The sequence below is a fragment of the Danio rerio genome, chromosome 14, assembly GCF_052040795.2.
Source record: "Danio rerio strain M-AB ecotype USA chromosome 14, GRCz13ab, whole genome shotgun sequence".
NCBI lineage: Eukaryota > Metazoa > Chordata > Actinopteri > Cypriniformes > Danionidae > Danio > Danio rerio.
The window spans coordinates 51565900-51587170 of record NC_141034.1 but is presented as its reverse complement, the minus strand read 5'-3'; the positions used below and the strand labels follow the sequence as shown (position 1 = coordinate 51587170).

The window sequence follows — 21271 nt, the reverse complement described above, 5'->3', positions numbered from 1 at the left end:
CCAAGAAATTGTAATACCCAAACAGCTTGTGTAAAAAAGTAGGGATATTTAGGAGTATTCATGAGTATGATCACGACTACACCACTGGTGTATAACACTTATTTGTGTGACCAAAATCAACATAGAATTCTTAGTGTCTGTGGCACTGATAAAAAAAAACAAGCATATGCTGGTCGAGGTACACTTTCAGAACTAAAGGTACGCAAGCTGTCATTTGTACCTTTTAAAAAGGTACAAATTTGTACCTTAAAGGTCCATATTAATACCTCAAGGGTACATAATAGTACCTTAAAAGTACAAAAGTGTTTCTTTTAAAATGTTTAGGTACTGATATATACTATTGAGTTACCAATATAGACCCTTTAAGTACTAATGTGTAACTTTTGAAAAAGTACCAACTCAGTGATAGCTTGTGTACATTTCTGAGTGTATCGTGACCAGCGCCCTTAGAGGATTAATGTAAACAAAATAATGCTTTATTTCACGTGAAGAGGCTAAATCTTTCAAAAATCAATTACTATTGGCTTATTACCTGCCTATTATTAAATACTAACTGTTTATTGACACTCTTAAAGTATGATCTTATTTTACATTATCCTACCTGATTCCTAAACCCAACTTCTATCTTGCTAACTATTACAGTTTTTCTCAGTCTCTTTGGTGCGTTTCTCACAACACCAGTGCATTTCTGCACAACAGTTAATGCATTTCTCAAAACAATTAGTACAAACCTGCAAAACCTAGCTGATAACCTGCAAAAGCACGTCACATGCTCAAAATGGATAGTTCATTCATCAAAAGCAAGTATTCATGTCGATCAAAGTGTCAGTATCAGTATAAAAGTCCTGACACCATTGTTTATGAACAAGATAATCAAATGGCTTAGTCGTGTTTTCATTATGACAGTTTACTCTGGACATTTTTTCAATGCAAAAAAGTCAGATGTTGGTGACACTTCCTGAAAACGCTTAAGACAGCACTTTATACTATTTGCACAGCCAATTGAAAACTACAGCAAAGTTGGACATCACTGCATTTAGTGATATATCTGAGTACAAGACACTGAATATGTATGTTTCACATTTTTACAACATTTGCTCATTGCAATTCTAATGTATGCACAGCATTGTGCAAAAGAATACAGTAAACACACCCTTATTTACAACAAACAGAAACTTCCTTTGGGTAAAGCTGTGCAAAACTGCAAACAATATTGCAGAACATATTGGAACTGAACCTACAACATGTCTGTAAATCATTCATCAAATTGTTCAATTTAGAAGACATTTCCAGAAAAATAAAGATTAAATTTATTTTTAAATAAAATTTGCTAGACAGATTTTGACAACTAGTTCAACATTTTTGTTTGAATGACTCAAGTAATGAAATGAAGACTGTTAGTTTTATATGCAATCACTATTCAGCATTTACAAGTTTAGTTAGTTTTGACTGACATGACATAAGCAAATGATAATGTTATAAAACGGCAGAGAGTTGTATGAAAACAATTGATACATGTCCAAAAGCATCTGCAATTTGTTGGAAGGAATGAGAAACTGCTACTAGGATGTGCAAAATTGACTAATTGCTTTGAGAAATGCATTACCTGTTGTGCAAATGTAAACAGTGTTGTGAGAAATGCACCAAAGTGACTGAGAAAAACCGTAATAAGCAGTGAATTAGTTATTTATTGAGTTAACTGTCTTAGCTAATGATCTGTTAATAGTGTGAATTATACATTAAATTAAAGTTTGACAAAATAATAATAATAAAGTGTACAACAAAACCATAATATTCCTGTAAGAGCAGACCACATCTGCAGAACTACCACTTCTCAAATTGGTCTTTGACCATTAAGACCTTTAATTTAATTCCAGGATGAGCTCTCAACCCAGTAGGAAAAGCTAATATTGAATTTCATGAATATGCATAAGCAGAAAAAGTCAATGAACCGGGGAGGGTGTCTAATTTCAACAACGGGATTTGCACATGGAAGGTAATGAATCTAAAAAGACTCATAAGGGAGTTGAGCGCTTCTGTTGTTGCTCTTAACAGATGTCGTCTCAGCAACATGGAGAGAACAGCCCGACACCTCTTGGCACACGCTGAGAGTGTTTTTAAAGACCCACTTTAGTAGTTCTTATAACCCATTTACAAGCTGTTAACATAATGCTAATACGTTATTTAATGATTGTCTGGTCTTCAGATAAAAACACAATGCCCAAGCAAATACAAAAAAAAAAGATGAAGTGGAACCGTCTGCTGGTTCCACACATTTGATTTGTGTTGGGACAACATGAAGGAATTTAGTTAACTTATTAGTTTTTGCAAATTTAAGTGAACTCAGGAATTGTGTTGTTTCAGCTCAATTTAAGTAGTTTGAACAAACAGAAAATGTATTTTGTTTTGAGTGCAGTAAGCACCAAAAATGTTTCTCAGCTCTAACTTTGGTGCGTCTGGCCTGGGGTCTTGCCAACAAAGTAAAGTGAACTGCAGTGGTGGAATACTACAGTAGTAACATTTGAAGTGGCTCAAAAATCATCAATGTTGTCCTAAAATTATTGAACAACATTAATTTTTGTCATGGGGCAATTTTCAATTTCAAATGTTGATTACTGTATAAGAATACACAGCTAAGGCAGACTATTCGCCCTATTATACACCCGGTGCACTAAGGGTCAAGACATGTTTGGCGAGTTTTGTTGCTATTTTCAGACCAGCACAACCCTACTTTTAACGTTTTAATAATAATAATAATAATAATAATAATTTTTTACATTTATATAGCACTTGTCAGGGCATTCAAAGCGCTTTACACATAGGGGGAATATCCTCATCCACCAACAGTTTCGCGCCACGTGGTTTAAATAACAAATTCATTTGTGCAACTTTGTGGACTCTGTGCTGCTCTACAAAGAAGGTGTGTTAAGGGGCATTGTTGGTGCGTTGCTATTTTGAGAAACTGAAATAGACTCATTGACCAACTAAACGCTTGTCACAGGATGTACAGCAATGCACAAATTTCTTTACATATGAAAAAACAAGGATTAAAATGATTCAAAAATAATTATTTTGTTCGTAAAAACACTGCAACCATGCCTTCTTCATCTCGGGGGGCTTTTTTCAGTTTTTCCACCTACAAAATCCCCCATGTAAATAGCAAATGTGCTATTGGTGCGACACAACTGACTTTTAGGAGCAATGAGAGATGAGACTCTGATTAATACACATTATGCTCAAAACACACCCAAAATTCATTAAAAGAATAAGCACAACCCTGTTAGACCATGCGCTGGAGCGCAGACCATATTTTTCTATCCATAAAATAGCAAAAGTGGATTTAGACACGGCCTTAATACTTTTGTGCTATGCGCTTTAGACTTCAAGTTGTCCCAATTTAAATATATTAAGGTAATGTAACTAATTTAAGTAGATTGAACAAAAAATAATTACGTTTTTCCAAAGTAAATGTCCAAAATTGTGTTGTTTCAGCTCATTTTAAAAAAAGTAGTTTGACAAAGAAGCAACAATTATTATTATTATTATTATTACTATTATTATTATCATTATTATTATTATTATTATTATTATTATTATTAGTATTAGTATTATTAGTATTTTTATTATCATTCATTCGTTTTCTTTTTGGCTTAGTCCCTTTATTAATCTGGGGTCGCCACAGCCAAATGAACTTATCCAGCATATGTTTTACTCTGCTGATGCCCTTCCAGCCTCAAACTCATCTCTGGGAAATATTATTATTATTATTATTATTATTATTATTATTATTATTATTATTGTTGTTGTTATTATTATTGATTTATTATACTTTTTTTAATCACTAAAGTTTAGTTTATTTGTTCATTTATTTACCCTCTGAAAACCCAAGAACTCTACAAGATATTTTAAAAGGACAACCAGAAAAACAGACCATGTATGTAGTCAATGTTGGTGGAATTGCTCAGAAATGGCTTAATGCTGTATGAATTAGCAGAGGGAGGTTTCTGCGGGGTGTTCAATTACTGAAGCGTGGTGCTGCCTCATAAATAGTGTAACTCAGTGGGACTTAATGACGGCTGCATTTTAATGGGGTTTAACTCCCCTCACTGCACAGATCCTACAGATTCCTCCTCCTGAGCTTGAATTGATCCTGTTACCAATGACTTGCCACTGCATTACTTTCTGTGTACACTATACCTACTGCTTTATAGGAAGCGGTCTATAAGTGCATCTGGCTGGCCATTAGTTGTAGCCGATGCGTTTACGCTTGGAGTCACTTTGTAAACTCCTAAAGTTCAGGCAAAAATCAATTACACTTAATTAGCATTTAAACAGTTAATGTATACTGAATAAAAAGTAAAACTGTTGTCTTCCATTTAAAGTACATTTTTAGATTAAGTGAAATATAGGGGTGACACAGTGGCGCATTTGTTTGGACTGTAGGAGAAACTAGAACACCCGGAGGAACCCCACGCCAGCACGGGGAGAACATGCAAACTCCACACAGAAATGCCAACTGACTCAGCCGGGACTCAAACCAGCGACCTTCTTGCTGTGAGACAACAGTGCTAACCACTGACCCACTGAATCTATTATTTTGATCAATATTAAATTGCATTTTACAGTTTTAACCTAGTTAAAACGTTATAGTAAACAATATTTTTGCTTTGTGTGAATGTAGTTTTTTAATTGACCACAATGAATATTTTGGATTTAGATAAAATTAAATGAAAGTTTTAATCAAATTTAAATTAAACTTTGAGAAAAAACTACTCATTTTAACTGTAACAAACTAAAAAATATATATATTTTTTTACTTTAAGGTATTTTTTCAGTGTATCTGCATTAGTTGCTGAGTAGAACACAAGAGTTTTTCATAGCAGATCTTCTAAGAATGATTGAAGATAAACAATGTTGCCATCTAATGGTCGTTTGTTTGCACACTGATGAATCTGGATGTTAATTAGAAATAAATAGAGAAAGTAAAAAAAAAATAATCTTCACTCTAAAAAATAACTCAAGAGGTCTGTTACCACTACATAGTTTAATACACTATTGAAACTTAAAAATTCTAAAATGCTGATTAGATTTAAACGTTTAAGTAGCCAGAATAACTTTATAAAGTTTTCAAAACAGGTAAATATTGATAATAACATCATTTTAAAAATGTGGCTAATTTAAAGGTAAATATATCCGTCAGTTACTTTAAAACAATATTTAACTTGTAGCAACCCAATAAAATTGGGTTGATAACTCAATTTTTTACACACTAATGGAGTTGTTTTGTATTATTAAATCCACACACTGATGTTTTTGGTTATTTTTATACTGATAATATGGGACAGAACATGTTTTTGTTTTGTAAAAAAAAAGAAAACCTGTGGTTTAATACAAATAAAATATAACCGGAAAACAAAAATGTTGTTGTTAAATGTATCTCTTACAAGCATGAACATTAAATTCGAAAACAAAAAAAAAATTCAACAATTACAGCTACTTAATTTATTTGAGGTTCTAAACTTGAAAGCATGCATGTAATTAAGTTTATAACACTGGATTTGTTTTCAATTTTAATTTAAAAAACTGTTTTGAGTACTCGAATTTCGAAGTTTTCTGCTATGTGAAAATGCCTCTGATTGAGGAGGAAAAGATTTGGCTAACATAATGAAGTTTGTTGTCTGAACCTCATTTTGTTAGATACTGTCGTAACTTGAATATATTAATGCAAACTGTTGCGTTAATTTTTTATTTTTTTTGTCTAAAAAATATTTTTAGAGTGTTCATTTAAAGTTCAGAACTTCTTCATCAGTGAAAAAGGACAATCTATTAAAAATATTGGTAACACAATTCATGATATTAACTACTGGCTTATTACCTGTCTGTCATTAAGATATTAACTGCTTGTTAGTAGTTATAAAGTATGATCTTATTCTGCATCCCTAATCCTAAACCCAACTTCTACCTATTAATAAACAGCTAATTATCAATTCATTAAACTAGTAATGTTAGCTAATGGTTTGTTAATACCATGAATTGTGACCTAAACTAAAGTGTTACCAAACTATTTTGCATATTGCAATGTGTCTATAATACAGTATCTATTATTATATGCAAGCAACATTTCTGCATTGTCTTATTCTTTCACATATACTGCAGAAATATCAACTTTGAGCACAGTCGTATATAGTTACAATCTTTTTGGCTCAATCTCAGAGCTGAAAATGATGAAAAAGAAAAGAAAATGCAGCATTTGTTCCCTTTGAGAGGTCTGTTCTCTTTGAGGCACAGTGTGCTGCTTGCATTTGGGTAAATGTGATTAAAGGCCTCTACAGGGAAACATTCTTGAGCTTTTCATTTGTACATGAAAAGCTTCCTGTCCAATTGCTGGAATATACCAACATTATGAGTTTGGAAACTGAAATCTGCCATTCTCTAAAGAAAATGACTTAATTGCTCTTGAGGACTTGGGCAAAGTATTTTTCCCCTTAAAATAAATTGAATTGCTTTACTTTTAGAAGGATTTACCTTCTATAATTACTGAGTGTAGAATTGTGATATTTATTTTCTTGTGAATTAGGAATAATATATTACTAGTCATAAATATTATGCAATTCAGAAAACTTATTGATTAGAGAAATCAAATGAGTTTGCTTAATGTCAAGAGCCTGACTTACTAACAATGACATAAAGCTCTTTATGCTTTAAAAATACTGCCGGATTACTAAAGGCATGCAGTTAAAAAAAGGCTATACATTTTTACATTTTAAAGAGGCATATATTTATTAATTTATTTGTATTTTCTTAGAGATATATGGAGTGATTGTAAGAACATGTCTGGTGCAAATGTGCAAAACTGGTGCAAGTGCCAGTAATAGTGTTGGCGAGATCAAAGAGTGTGTTTCTGGTGGTTTGTCAAGTTCAAAGCCAGTTGTTCTGGTTTTTGCTAACTGGTTCAGGTAATTGTAGAAGAGATTGGTTTGTCTTTTCAATAATACTAGTGAATCTGCAGTCTGTGTGGGAATAAGAAGATCATTCCACCAGGAAGTAAGCAAAATAATCTTGTTTTTCCTTTTGACATAAGGTTCTTTTGCTCACTCCATTGGCAGATTATTTCACTTGCTTTAAGGAAAAACTCACTTAATTTTGTTTTGTTTGTTTATTTTAATTTATTTAGTCCTATTTTATTTAGTCTTCATTTATTTATTTATTTATTTATTTATCTAATCCTATTTTATTTTATCCAATCTTTTTTATTTATTTAGTTATTTATTCTTAATATGTTATTTTTGTTGTTTATTTGTTTGCTTGTTTGCTGTATACATTTTCATCTCCATAAACACTGACCTAAAAAAAACAACAACAAAAAAAGTACCACTCCTACTGGTGCTTTAATCGAGTTGTCATTTCAAACTACTGTAATGTGCCCTGTTCAATAAACCTAACCCCTAAAAATATTCCCAAACCTACATTTCTGTCATAGAGTCACATATGTTATTAATAATACATAATTCAAATATGTGGATTCCAGTGAGCGCATGCAGTAAGGCTCCCACCGTGTTTATTGTTGTGGTTTCTTAATGCCATTCCATCGCACCTCTCATTTGGTTCAGCAGATTTATTAGAGCTGATCCGTGTCAGGTAATAAAAGGAAAAATAAAATAATAAACGAGAAAAAATGCCACAACTGATTCAAGCTGACGCGTCTCGGTGAAAGCAGATCGCACATCATTATGCCTGAGATGGTGCGGCGTCTCGCTTTAATTCAGCCAGCGCTGAGATGCCAATTGTTGTGCTTAGTGATGGTACAGCACCGTGTTTAATGAACGAAAACCCGGGAGCACATCAAACTTGCTGTTTTTCCCGCCTTTCCCATAGCGAAGCGTTCTATAAATACGGCTCTTCTCAGGCAGGTGCTTGTTAATACAACCCCCAGAGTGATGAGAAGCAGAGCTTTTAGTGATATCTCATTCAGCACTCCAGCAATTCCAGCGTTATGGATGTGACATTTGCAGTAAAAACTTGAAACATAAATTCACATACACTGTAAAAAAAAAAAAAAAATGCTGGGTTCCACACAGTTCCTTCATGTTGTCCCAAGACAAATCGATTAATTTAACTTAATTGTTTTTACAAATTTTAGTGGATTGAGCTTAAAACTTTTATGTTGTCCCATAGAATGAGTAATGTCCATTAAATGAGTAGTGTCACATTAAGGGTGCTTTCACACTAGCACTTTTGGTCCGCACCCGAGTTCGTTTGACGTCATAGTACGGTACGTTTAGCTAGTGTGAATGCATCTTCTGAACCTGGGTGCGGACCCGTGAACCGTACCCGAGTCTGCCTGAAAGAGGTGGTCTGGGGTACGGTTCATGCAAACTTTGGTACTGTTCACTTCAGATGTGAATGCAATTGTACCAAATAACGGAAGTGAACTATATTGAACTGCCAACTGTACAACAAACTATCGTTTTCATAATGTTCGTTTGTTTGTGTGTGTGTCTTGTTTCGTACCTTGGTGCACGCGCGGGACTGAGCCAGGGCAAACACAGTGATGTCTGCTTGTCTCCTCCAAAAACAGCTTCTGCAGACGCTGTGTGATGTTCTGAATGTGCATAATATTTTTTGCGGCAGATGGACGCAAGTTGCTTTCTGTATGTCCAAAAGCTTTCAGTAAAAGCAGAATGACCACGATGTGCGGAAGTCTTTCCATTTCCAAGTCACTTAGCAACGGCCTCAAACAACACAGCAGCTCGATGACGCAACCATACCAGGGTTCAGAAGGAAAAAAGTTAGTGTGAACACAAACCAACAGAGGAGGTGGCAAGGGGAGACAATCGAACTTGGGTACGGACGAGGCAAATGAACCAAGTGTGAAAGCACCCTAAATAATGATATTACAGACAAAGACACATGAACAAACACAAAGAACTGACAAGGAAACATAGAAGCGTTGCCCAGATATAAACACGGTAATGAATCTCAGTTGGCCGCCTAATCAGAGCAGCTGAATACCGTCATAACACGTGACCTATCCAGACGTACCTATTCAAAGTGAATGGAAAGCGTTGACTCTGACGCCCAGTGTGAATGGGGTGTAAAGGCTGATTGGAGGAGGCTTATTCTTTATCCTCGTGCTGCATATGATCTGTTTTCTCGCTAGTGAAGCGTTCAGTTTTTTTACGTACACAGTCCGCCATGTAAATAGCAAGTGCATCATGGCATGACACAACTGACTCCTAAAGGGAATGGGAGGTGAGACTCTGATTGGTTGATTCTCAAAACACACCCATAGCTCATTAAGAGAATAAGCACAACCCTGTTAGACCATGCACCAAACTGCAGAGCGGAATTGTCTGTCCTCAAAATAGCAAAAGTGGATTTGGACACGACCTTAATGCTTTTGCGCCCTGCGCTTTAGACTTGTTAAAGCTAGATTGTTAAAATAAAGCCTTATGTGTGTGAATGAGTGTACATGGGTGTTTCCCAGTGATGGGTTGCAGCTGGATGGGCATCTTCTGTGAAAAACTTATGCTATAAGTTAGCGGTTCATTCTGTTGTGGCACCCCCTGATGAATAAAGGAACTAACCTGAAGGAAAATAAATAAATTAATGAATGAATAATTAAATAACGGCAACAATATAAAAAATGTTTAAAACCATATGAATGTTGACATTTGCATAGAGTTGCTCACTCCAGCAACGGCTCAGATTTGCTTGAAGGAATTTTGAAGCAGATGGAGGAGTAATGGTAGGCAGGTGAGCGTGTTTTCTGTGTCGTCTTTCATATCTCGCCGTTTGAAGGCTGTTTATCCGGATGCGTTTGCTCTGTTTTTTGGAGCGGTAGAGTCCACAGAGGCTTCTTAAAGGGCTGCAACGAGCCAAGTGTTGTTTACTACATTACCCAGAGTCCCAGAGGACCGGCGTCTGTGCTGCTGGAAAACATCAAGATGGCCTGGGACACTCACACCTTTGGTGGTGACAAGAGAATGAAACCATGACGGGCTGTTAAGAGAAAAGAGACAAAACCCATGTGTATAAACAAAAGCCGCTGAAAGTTTGATGTGTTGACGCTCATGCATGAGTCACTGGGAGTCTATAGTTAAAAGATTTACTAAAAAAAAAAGTGTCAGTTTCACTGAGAGCAACTAAAGGGTCGTATTATGATATATTAGCCAAATTTACAAAATAGGGCAAAATGAGCATGGGCATTTCTGTGGATGATTTACCCACAATGCAGACACAAAAGAAGAGAGACGTGACATCTCATTTACATTTCGACAAATGAAATAAGCACAGCACTGATTAATTAACGAAATGGCAAGTATTTACGTAGATATGGTGATCTACTATGACCAGGCAAGGCACTTTTTTTTTTCTTTCTATTAGAGGAAGTGTGGGGGAGAGTAATATCTTACATACAAATCTGATATGGAAATTGCACATTTGTTAATATTTGGATTTAACTCATATCAAATATAAAGAATCAAAATAAAATAAATATGATGATCTGCAATACTGCTAGGATTTTTTTTTTTTTTTTCTACCTTAAAGTGCCAGTACCCATTGTTTTGCCTTATATGATTGTCTAGACTTTATGAGGCTTATGGACTAATGGTTGGTTTGTATTTTGGACTAAAACTAAACTAAAATTAAATTTTCAAATAAAATACAATTTTTAAATAAAATGTAAAAAATAAATAAACAAATACATAAAATGTAACAAATTTTTTTTAATTAAAATTTTAACTAATTATTAACAATTTAAATATTAGTAATTAGTATATATAATTAGTATATAATTAATAATTAAAATAATTTAAATTAAAATAGATGTAAAAATATTTAGTTCTGCTTGGAATATTTCTTATTTGAACCTTAAAGTGTTGGTACATATTGTTTTGCATTAAATGATTGTCTAGACTTTATGGGACTAATTCCCTGAAAAAAAACAGTATTGGTTTTATGGTTGGTTTGGATTTTGGACTAAAATTGAAATATTTGTTAGAATAAAAATGAAATATTTGTTAAAAAATAAAAAATAAATAAATAAATAAATAAAAATGTAATTAAAATAATAATGTTTTTATGAAATGTAAATTGAAACTAAAATTCTAATTAAAATAAATGTATTTTTTATTCATTTTATTTTGTAAATAGTTCTGCTAGGAACTTTTAAGAAAATAATATTGATAATAATGTAGGTTTTGATTTTGGTCTATAACTAATTTTTTTTTTTTTTTTTTAATCAAATGGGGAAAAATTTTAAACCAGAATGTTTTAAAAAGGTTCATAAATAAATACATAAATAAATAAATAAAAATGATCCTTAATAAGCATCAAAAATACTTAAAAAGTGACTCAAAATAAAATAATTAAATTATATTGAAAATAAATACAATTTTGTAAATTTTTAATTTTGCCTAAATTTTAAATAAAATAAAGGAAATGATCTGCAGTACAGTAAAAAGGCATCGACTGTGTAACTTTGTTAACAATATTACTTTTTTAACCTTAAAGTGCAAGTACATATTATCTTGCATTATATGGTTGCCTACACTTTATGGGACTGACAATATTTTTTATAAAAAATAATATTGGTAATAATGTTGGATTTTGGATTTTGGATTAAAATGGAAAATTTATGTTAAAAAAATAATGGGAAAAATTTCAAACCAGAATGCCTAAAAAGTCACATAAAATAAAATAATAAAAAAATTATATATATGTATATATATATATATATATATATATATATATATATATATATATATATATATATATATATATATATATATAAATATATGGGTTGCGGCTGAAAGGGCATCCGCTGCGTAAAAACGTGCTGGATAAGTTGGCGGTTCATTCTGCTGTGGCGACCCCGGATTAATAAAGTCACTAAGCCGACAAGAAAATGAATAAAAAATTAATGTATGAATGAAAATAAATGGGGAACAATTCCAAACCAGAATGCTTAAATGCTTTGTCACTTTCTAGTGATTGTCTAGTTATACGCACAGACAAGTTTTTTAATGCATTATCTGCTACAAGATCCACAACCTCAAATCACTGAAAACATTATATAAGTTTCAAGATACAAAGCTTTATATACTGCCAGTCCTGTTTTAATGCCAAAAGGACAGTTTGCTCTGATGCATTCTGTTAATAAATCTAGCCCTTAATGTTTAGGTTGTATTCAGGAAATGTTTGTATATAAAAAGTAATAAAAAGTTCCCAGTAGCTGAATTCTTTTCCATTATTGCCTGGGCATGTGTATCAAACAAATAAATTGCATTGTTATTTTTAGTCCCCGAAGCGCAAGTAAAACACACGGTCTGACTACAGCAAATAGAGTCATGGATATCTTGTGTAGTCTTTACAAACTCCAGTAAAGCTCTGTATTTTAAAGCTTATATAATATTTTTATGTATCTTGTAGCAGGTACTGCTTGAAAAAACTGAATTTGTGCAGCATTGGGCATAGAAAGTAAGGGGTCTGGTTTAGAAGAATTTTTCACCATTATTTAAGAAAAAAAAAAAAGGTTTCAGTTTTATTCTAAAATCTAAACCAACCAACCATTATGACCATTTTTTTTCAAAATGTTTAGGCAATCATATGTAGTGCAAGCCAAGGGTTAAAACACACACACACACACACACACACACACACACATATATATATATATATATATATATATATATATATATATATATATATATATATATATATATATATATATATATATATATATATATATATATATATATATATATATATATATATATATATATATAGAGTTTAAGGGTTTGGATGCAAAAATCTTTAAGTGCTGCATGAAATTTCCATCTAAGATGAGCATTTTTTCTCAGCCTCCTTTGTTTATGTTGAGATATTTCACTATAAAAACCAGGAAAAGGACTTATTCTTTGCCATAAATGTGATGTTACTACACATAAACACAGAAGCCTGATAAAATACTAATTTTAGAGGAAAATTTCAGATGTCATTTAGAGTTTTTTTCATCTAAACTCTTCATATAATCCTAGCGGAACTGTTTATTGCTTACAAAAAAAAAAAAAAAAAAACTGTTGCAGTTTTTACTGCATTGCATATCAGATTTTATTCAAAGTTTAATTCAATGTTTATTTTTATGTATTAGGCTAAATAAACATGATATAAGTAAGGTGCCATAGTTAAGTGCATTAATTGCAATAAATACATTGTTATTAATTATATACACTCACCGGCCACTTTATTAGGTACACTTTACTAGTACCAGGTTGGACCTGCTTTTGTTATCAGAACTGCCTTAATCCTTCATGGCTGAGATTCAACAAGGTACTGGAAATATTACTCAAAGATTTTGGTCCATATTCTTATGATAGCATCAATCAGTTGCTGCAGATTTGTTGACTGCCCATCCATGATGAGAATCTCCCAATCCACCACATCCCAAAGTTGCTCTATTGGATTGAGATCTGGTGACTGTGGAGGCCATTTGAGTACAGTGAAATTATTATTATGTTCAAGAAACCAATCAGAGATGATTCATGCTTTATGACATGGCATGTGATCCTGCTGGAAGTAGCCATCAGAAGATGGTTAAACTGTGGTCATGAAGGGATGGACATTGTCAGCAACAATACTCAGGTAGGCTGTCGCATTGACACGATGCTCAACTGGTACTAATGGGCCCTAAGAAAATATCCCCCACACCATTACACCATCACCACTATCAGCCTGGACTGTTGATACAAGGCAGGATGGATCCATGCTTTTATGTTGTTGAAGCTAAATTCTGACCCTACCATGCAAATGTCAAGGCAGAAATCAAGATTTGTCAGACCAGGCAATGTTTCTCCAATCTTCTATTGTCCAATTTTGGTGATCAGTGTGAATTGTAGCCTCAGTCGCCTGTTCTTAGCTGACTGGAATGGCACCTGGTGTGATCTTCTGCTGCTGTAGCTCATCCGCCTCAAGGTTGGACATGTTGTGTGTTCAGAGATGCTTCTCTGCATACCTTGGTTGTAACAAGTGGTTGCTTGAGTTACTGTTGTCTTTCTAATAGAAGTTCTAATGGTAACTCCTGGGGCCCCTACAGTGTGTAGGCCCTAAGAACCATCCTAACTTTCCCCTCCCTAGCGGCACCCCTACACACACGCACACATGCATTGCAAGAGACAGAATTTCCATATTCAGAGTGCTTTAAGTGGTCACCGCTTCGTTTTCTTCAGACGTCAGGATTTGCTTGTTTGGTTTTGTTTTGTTTGTTTTTCCTACAAATATACGCACAGTCCACTAATAATCTTCCAGCTCGCAGTAGCTCTGCCTTCAAATGTTTATGCAGAATGGTTAAAAAAAAAGAGTTTCTCTGTGGAGAAAAAGAATGAGATTTTTTTGGCTTCTGAAAGCAGACGGCGCTCTATTTATCATCGCAAATGGCTTTTGTGCAGACGGATATCAATTACATAGCCGAGATGACAAGCATTCACGACTCTCTTCCAGTGCGATGCTCTTTCTCACAGCTAATATCAAATCTTCCCGAATACAGAGTAACTGATGTTCTCGTCCTTTTATTTAGTCTGGAAGTCTTGGGGTGTACATCTGTAAGAAGAGATATGAGTGTCTGTGCTTCTGAAGGCTTGTGCTGAGCTCTTATTAGTTCTCATGCATGCCATGGATCTGCTATAATCAGCACCTGAGGGCTGTCATTGGGTCTTGTAGCTTTACTGTCCGTGTCCAGTGGAGGACTCTTTTATTTTGACCTTTTCAGGTCATCTGAACTTATTTCTGCTGCCTTCAGATGTTTGTTGTCTTACTTTTCATTATTATTTTTGTTGCTGCTGTTGTTGCAAATAAAACAAGAAATTTAATTACTTCTATCCATATATAGTCGATGTCAAACTTATTAGCCTTCCTGTGAATTTTTTTTAATATGTCCAAAATTGTATATCAGAAAAGAGAGCAAGGACTTTTTTTTTTCTTTTTACAATATTTCTGGTATTATTATTTCTTCTGTATAAAGTCTTCTGTATAAAAACAGCTTTATTTTTTAAAGCCGATTTTAGGATCAATATTATCAACATTGTCTACAGAACAAACCATTGTTATACAACTACTTGCCTAATTACTTGAACGTGCCTATGTAACCTAATTTGATGCTTTTAAATGTCACTTTAAGCTGAATACTAGTATCTTAAAAATATCTGGTCAAATATTATGTACTGTCATCATGGCAAAGATAAAATAAATTATTATTAGAAGGTTATAAAAAAAATCTGTTATTAAAATTATGAAGTTTAGAAAAGTGTTGAAAACATTATTCCATTAAACAGAAACTGTGGGAAAATATATAGGGTGGCTAATAATTCTGCTGTTTAACTCTGACCTTAACCTAACCCTAAACCTAACCTAACAAAACCAACCGTCCTAACACAAACCCTAACCTGACCTAACAAAACCAACAGCCCTAACCCTAACCAAACCCTAACACAAACCCTAACCTAACACAAACTCTAACCTAACCCTAAGACAAACTCTACCCTAACCCTAACACAAATCCTACCCTAAACCTAAGCCTACCCAACCTAACTCCAACCTTTACCCAACCCTGACATTGTTGTCATGTGAGTTGTATTATATATATATATATATATATATATATATATATATATATATATATATATATATATATATATATATATATATATATATATATATATATATATATATATATATATATATATACACACACACACACACACATACAATTGAAGTCAGAATTATTACACCCCCCCCCCCCTCCCCTGAATTATATATGGATTTAATGAGTTAACTAATAACATAATCACTACCTGAGGTTACTATATATTGTGTATTGTTATTTCACCTTCACCGTCACAGAAAAAGTATTTTAATCTCAAGTCAATCAACCAACCAACCAACCAACCAACCAGCAAGCAAACAATAAGTGAATTAAAACATTCCAGCTGTAGGTTTTGTCCACATTTGACCTAATATTTTATTTCAATAATTGCAGCTGGAAGGGCATCTGCTGTGTAAAAACATGTGCTGGATAAGTTGGAGGTTCATTCTGCTGTGGTGACCCCAGATTAACCCCTTCAGACCTGAATTATGTTCCAAATTTCATAAAAATGTAAAATTATATTTTCACAGTTCTTGAGGCTCCCATTAATGAGATCAAATTATTATATAAAAAAATTCATCACTCTTTAGGTGTGTTTTTTTTTTTTTTTGATCCATTGCAGTGGACATCAGGTCAAAACAGTTGTACTTCCCTAACATTATACTATCATAACATAAAAAAAAAAAAAAAAAACACAAAAAAAAGTTCCTGACTTTCCTCTGCCTCAACCTAAATTTTCTCCCTCTACCTCTGGTAACAGTGGCTCATCTCTGTCTTGCCCTGAAATTGTTAGCAGAAACTGCCCCTTACAAAACAACAGAAATATTTTATATTCCAATTCATATTGATAGAATATTATAAAACCATATATGCAGATATATGGTATAGCAGCATTCAATTAATTGAGGAACATTTAATTGTAATAAAAGCCTAAACTACTTAATTAATTAACTATGCCTAAAAAACATGGGATGTCATGTGATGTCCAATGTAATGGACGCAGGGTCTAGGGACTAAGCCGAAAAGAAAATGAATAAATGAATGTATTTCAATAACCCAGCATTTTTAAGAGTGTATAGTATATATGTCTAATATAGTTTATGTATATATATGTTAAAAGAATGTTTGTTCAAAGTTTGTTAAATAATTTACTCAGAATGATAGCACAAAAGCTTTATCATTTAAATGTTTTTATGAAACATTTTCGTTGTATGCTACCTTAGTAATCTCGTTACTTGCTTACTTGTGAATGTTCAAAAGTACATTTGCAACATTGTTTGCAAAATTATTAAATGAATATTCCCTTAAAGTACAAATGAAATCAAAACTAACTACTTGATTTTGTTAGCTCACATTGCTGGTTTTTATTTGGTGAACAATTCATCTGTGCACGTCATTAAGAAAACAAAGACTAATTTACTCTTGTAATCTTTAATTGAAATCTGAAAATGCACTTTCCTAAATTGTCAGATTATGTCTGTCTGAGGTACCGGGCGTGGCTAACATACTTAACCACGCCCCTCCAACTGTCAGTTTTGACTATAAACAGATATGCTGAGGAGGAGGTGTCTGTTAGTTAATAATAACTCTCCCTATACCCTTTTCCTGATCTTTCTGAATGAAATGCCTACTCTACTACATCCAATCAGCTCACAGTCGCAAAAAACAAGCCACGCCCACTGATTTCTCATTTATTATTCCGTTTCTCTAGGAACTGCATCACATTATGAAAAATGGGTGGCAGCTTCCGGTTCATGTGGACTTTAAAGTGAAAAAACAACTCTGAATGAAAGGGAAAATGACATGATGCTTCTTTAGTGCCGCCATTGATCATTCCTCCATTTGTATATGGTGCTCTAAAGGATCGTGGTGTTGGCTTTTACTGGGATGAAAATGCATGTCTGATGATGTGCAGATGAAAGGCGGACACACACCTTCAGTCCAGCTGCATCTCTCTTTCAAAAGCTGACTCATCAATAACCAATCGTTGCCGCTGAATTAGTCATTTGTCTTTGATGTCACTTTGGTCGCCGGGTGAATACCGATCAGATGCCGCTTTGGCTTCTGTCCATCTTGCTGGGAAAAAGACAACATTCTCTTTTTACTACAAGAAGCTGCAGTCAGAAGGTCTTCATTATGTGGCACTTGATGAAAGAGGTCATTGTTTAATTACGCACGTCTAAAAGGTCTCAAAATTGCTCTAAAGGAAAGTCTCGGTTTTGGCAGCTATTGGATTTCTGTGATTTATTGTATGATTGCTGTGAGTTTTTTTTAAAAATAGAGAGCTTAATTATGTAAGAGCCAATATAAAGTCAGTGTGAAGGGATTGGAAATCATAAATAATTTATACAAAAAATGTAATGGCTAAAAATGAAAAATAATGGGTAATATATATGACAAATATCACACTCGTAACAGTGCGTAATGGCTGTATATCAGCACTGGTGGGAGGCGTGCGTTGGTGCCTTTTCGTCCCACCAGTGCTGATATACAGCCATTACGCACTGCTACAAGTGTGATATTGCATTTATACAACAGTTTGACGGCACAATCGTATATATAAATAAGAAAATCAAACACGGAGAGTTTAAAAACCCCTTTTTATTAGTGTTACGATTGACCGGGTAGATGGAGGCAAAAAGTGTGACAGAAGCCACTGGTGAAAGTGCAGACAAAAATCTAGCAAAAAGTAGGGATGGCTGGCGGGAAACTGACGTTTCAACACAGTGTCGAGATCCCGAAGTGAAAGTGTTTCAAAACACCGAAGCATGATCCGAAACACCCAGGTCACATGACTAAAGGGTTTCGAAACACTTGGTCACGTGACTAAAGCGATTCAAGTCATTGATCATTTCAGAGGCGTTTCGAGACCTGCACAATGTTACTGTATCTCAAATTAATTTTGGGTTCGAATCCCGACTAGTACAAATACTCTAAAACCATGATTTTATGTTTTTTAATCATGTTACTGTTTTATGGTGTAGTCTAGATACGATACAGCTGCGGATACGCCATCAATTTAGCATCATTTTTGTAACACTGTAAAACAATAATTAATATTTTTACAGTACAGTGATGGGTTTAGGTTTTGGAATGACGTTAATAAAATACAATGGGAAATTTAATTAATCAAAAATAATTGATGTTAACTTCTGGCCACAACTGTATCTGATGTAGCAACAACACTGTTTTATAAACAAAACAATACAAATTTATTTACAAGGTGTTTATTCGGATGTCAGAGCAAAGTTGAAACAAAACGATACAAGAACAAAGCATTACCAACTGGTATAAAAGCATATCAAAATATTTATATCATTCTGAATTCGAACCCACTATCCCAGCATGGTGGTCGCAATCTCTTACCGCTCGACTAAACAACTTGAAAGTTCGAGGCCACAAATTGGCGTTTCATACCTCAATTTGCTCAACTGTTCTTTGCTGAAGCTGTTTCAGTGCAATACAAATAAAATGACTACTAGGTGTCACCATAGAGTGGGGTTTCGAAGCTTCAACACATTTGCTTCGACTGTTTCAGTGTTTCACGAAGCCTCGCTTTGACCACCACTAGCAAAAAGTTGAAAGTGACAAAATAACAATAAAGAAAATAAACTATACAATATTTACAAACTATTTTACAAGATTGTTTGGCTAAATCAAAGTTAGGACCTGAACAAAATCTGTTAAACAATCTCTCGGACAACACAACCTTCTCCTACAACTATCCACACAGAGAGAATCTTCTTCTTCTTCTTCTTCTTCTTCTTCTTCTTCTTCTTCTTCTTTGGGTTTTACTGGCGGTTGGCAACCAGACTTAAAGGTGCATTACACAGAGAGAATGTTTGGGGCCATTTTATAGTATTGGCCCCGCCCATGGGTTCAACCATTTTACGGGTTGTAGGTTAACATGTAGACAAAAAATTGCATTAAAAGACATTTAACAAAAGTATAAATTAATGCAAGTAAATGAATATGCATACAAAACTCAAAATACAACACAACAAATAACCAATACAAGTTTAAACAACAAAACTGTCATTTTTATTAACTGACCAGGGGGTAGTGACCCTGATGATGTCATGCAAAATTGGCTGCTCCGAAGTGAAGGCGGGAAAAATCTGTATAAATGACTTTGTTTGAAATGTAAACAGGTTTGGTGCTGAGAAATGGAAACTGGTAAGTGTATGTAAACTTTCTATGTTTGGTTAATAAATGATGTTTAAAAGAAAACGTGTCTGTGGTTATTTCAGTGTGAATGGGGAAGATGATTGGGCTATTGTTTGACATAAAAGTGAGTTTTTTTACATAAACACAATGCTAATCTTGACAAAAACAACATACACAAACACACATGCACAATACAGATAACACTACAAAGATGATGTGTGTTTGTTAGTTACAGTGTATTTGGTTTTACACTGTGACAATTAGGAACTACTTCCGCCATTCATTCACATTTACAGCTGATGTCTAAACAGCAGAAACCGTTACTAATTAACCAAGGTCACTTTAGAGCTACCGTTTGAATGACTCTCTATAGCAAAATATCTAAAGTGATGACAAAACAGCTGATTTTGCTCACACTTTAAGATTATAAGGCTGAACATGAAATGAAATGCTGTCCGTCTACAAAGATATCTTCTTACAGTGTTACAGTCTACAGTATTTCTCTGTTGCAATCGAGATCTCACAATAATTAACCCCGAAAAAAGCATCGTAATCAGACTGCTGTTGTGTTTGCGATCAGGAAAAACACTAAACACATGCAGACTTTGCTTCTTTCTGTCTGCCAACACAACACACATTCCTGATATGTGGGCATTTACATTACATTTTCCCCCACCATGTCCTTATAATATGAGCATTTATTTTATTGTAAATTCAATGGAGCTTCTGCGTTAGCCTGACGATTCTGACAGGCGCGTGTGGGTAAACGGCATTTTATGTCGTTTTTCGCTTGAGCAACTAAATGAATGCCAAAGTCTGTTTAACTGATTGTATTTTAATTGCATTACAGCATCGATGTGGTAAAAAAAAATCATATAAAATGGAAAAAAACTCACAATTACAGGTCACCAGAAGTTTATCAATATGGGACAACACTAGTTCGGCATATACCCTATAACACTGTTGAGAACCGGGATAGGATGCAGCGGGTTTTGGGTGGCCACTGCGATTGGGTACTGTACTAAAGTTGGCAACCCGGGAGTGTTTACAGACTGTACCAAAAAGAGGGGTGGGTGAAATTACGTGAGTTTTTAGGAAGAAATAAAAAACGGGATAGTTGCGGGAAATTGTTCTGAAATACGGTCTACTCCCAGGATAAAACGGGAGTGTTGGCAGGTATGCTTACTATTTTAATAACAATCGATCTGCTGTAGTTGGAAATCAGACTAATCTTCTAAGTGTAAGGGCTTATTATGCGGTTCTGTCGCTAACTTGTGGATAGAAAACGTCAACAGTCTTTGTTCTTCTACACTGTGGCAGGCTAATGGCCGTCAACGAGCTCTCTCAGAAATTGTAAATATCTTAAAATAGGCTCTACAAATAAAGTGTGACTTGAAATTGTTCAAATATAGGGCATGTTTCATATTAATATATTTATGAATAAATTATGAAATATTTAAA

At 34.1% G+C, this 21271-nt stretch overlaps 1 protein-coding gene across 5 annotated transcripts in view; it reads left to right on the top strand.

The window, feature by feature from the left end:
* The window catches only part of fstl5 (follistatin-like 5), a 390165-nt gene that overhangs the window by 164298 nt on the left and 204596 nt on the right, over positions 1 to 21271 (top strand).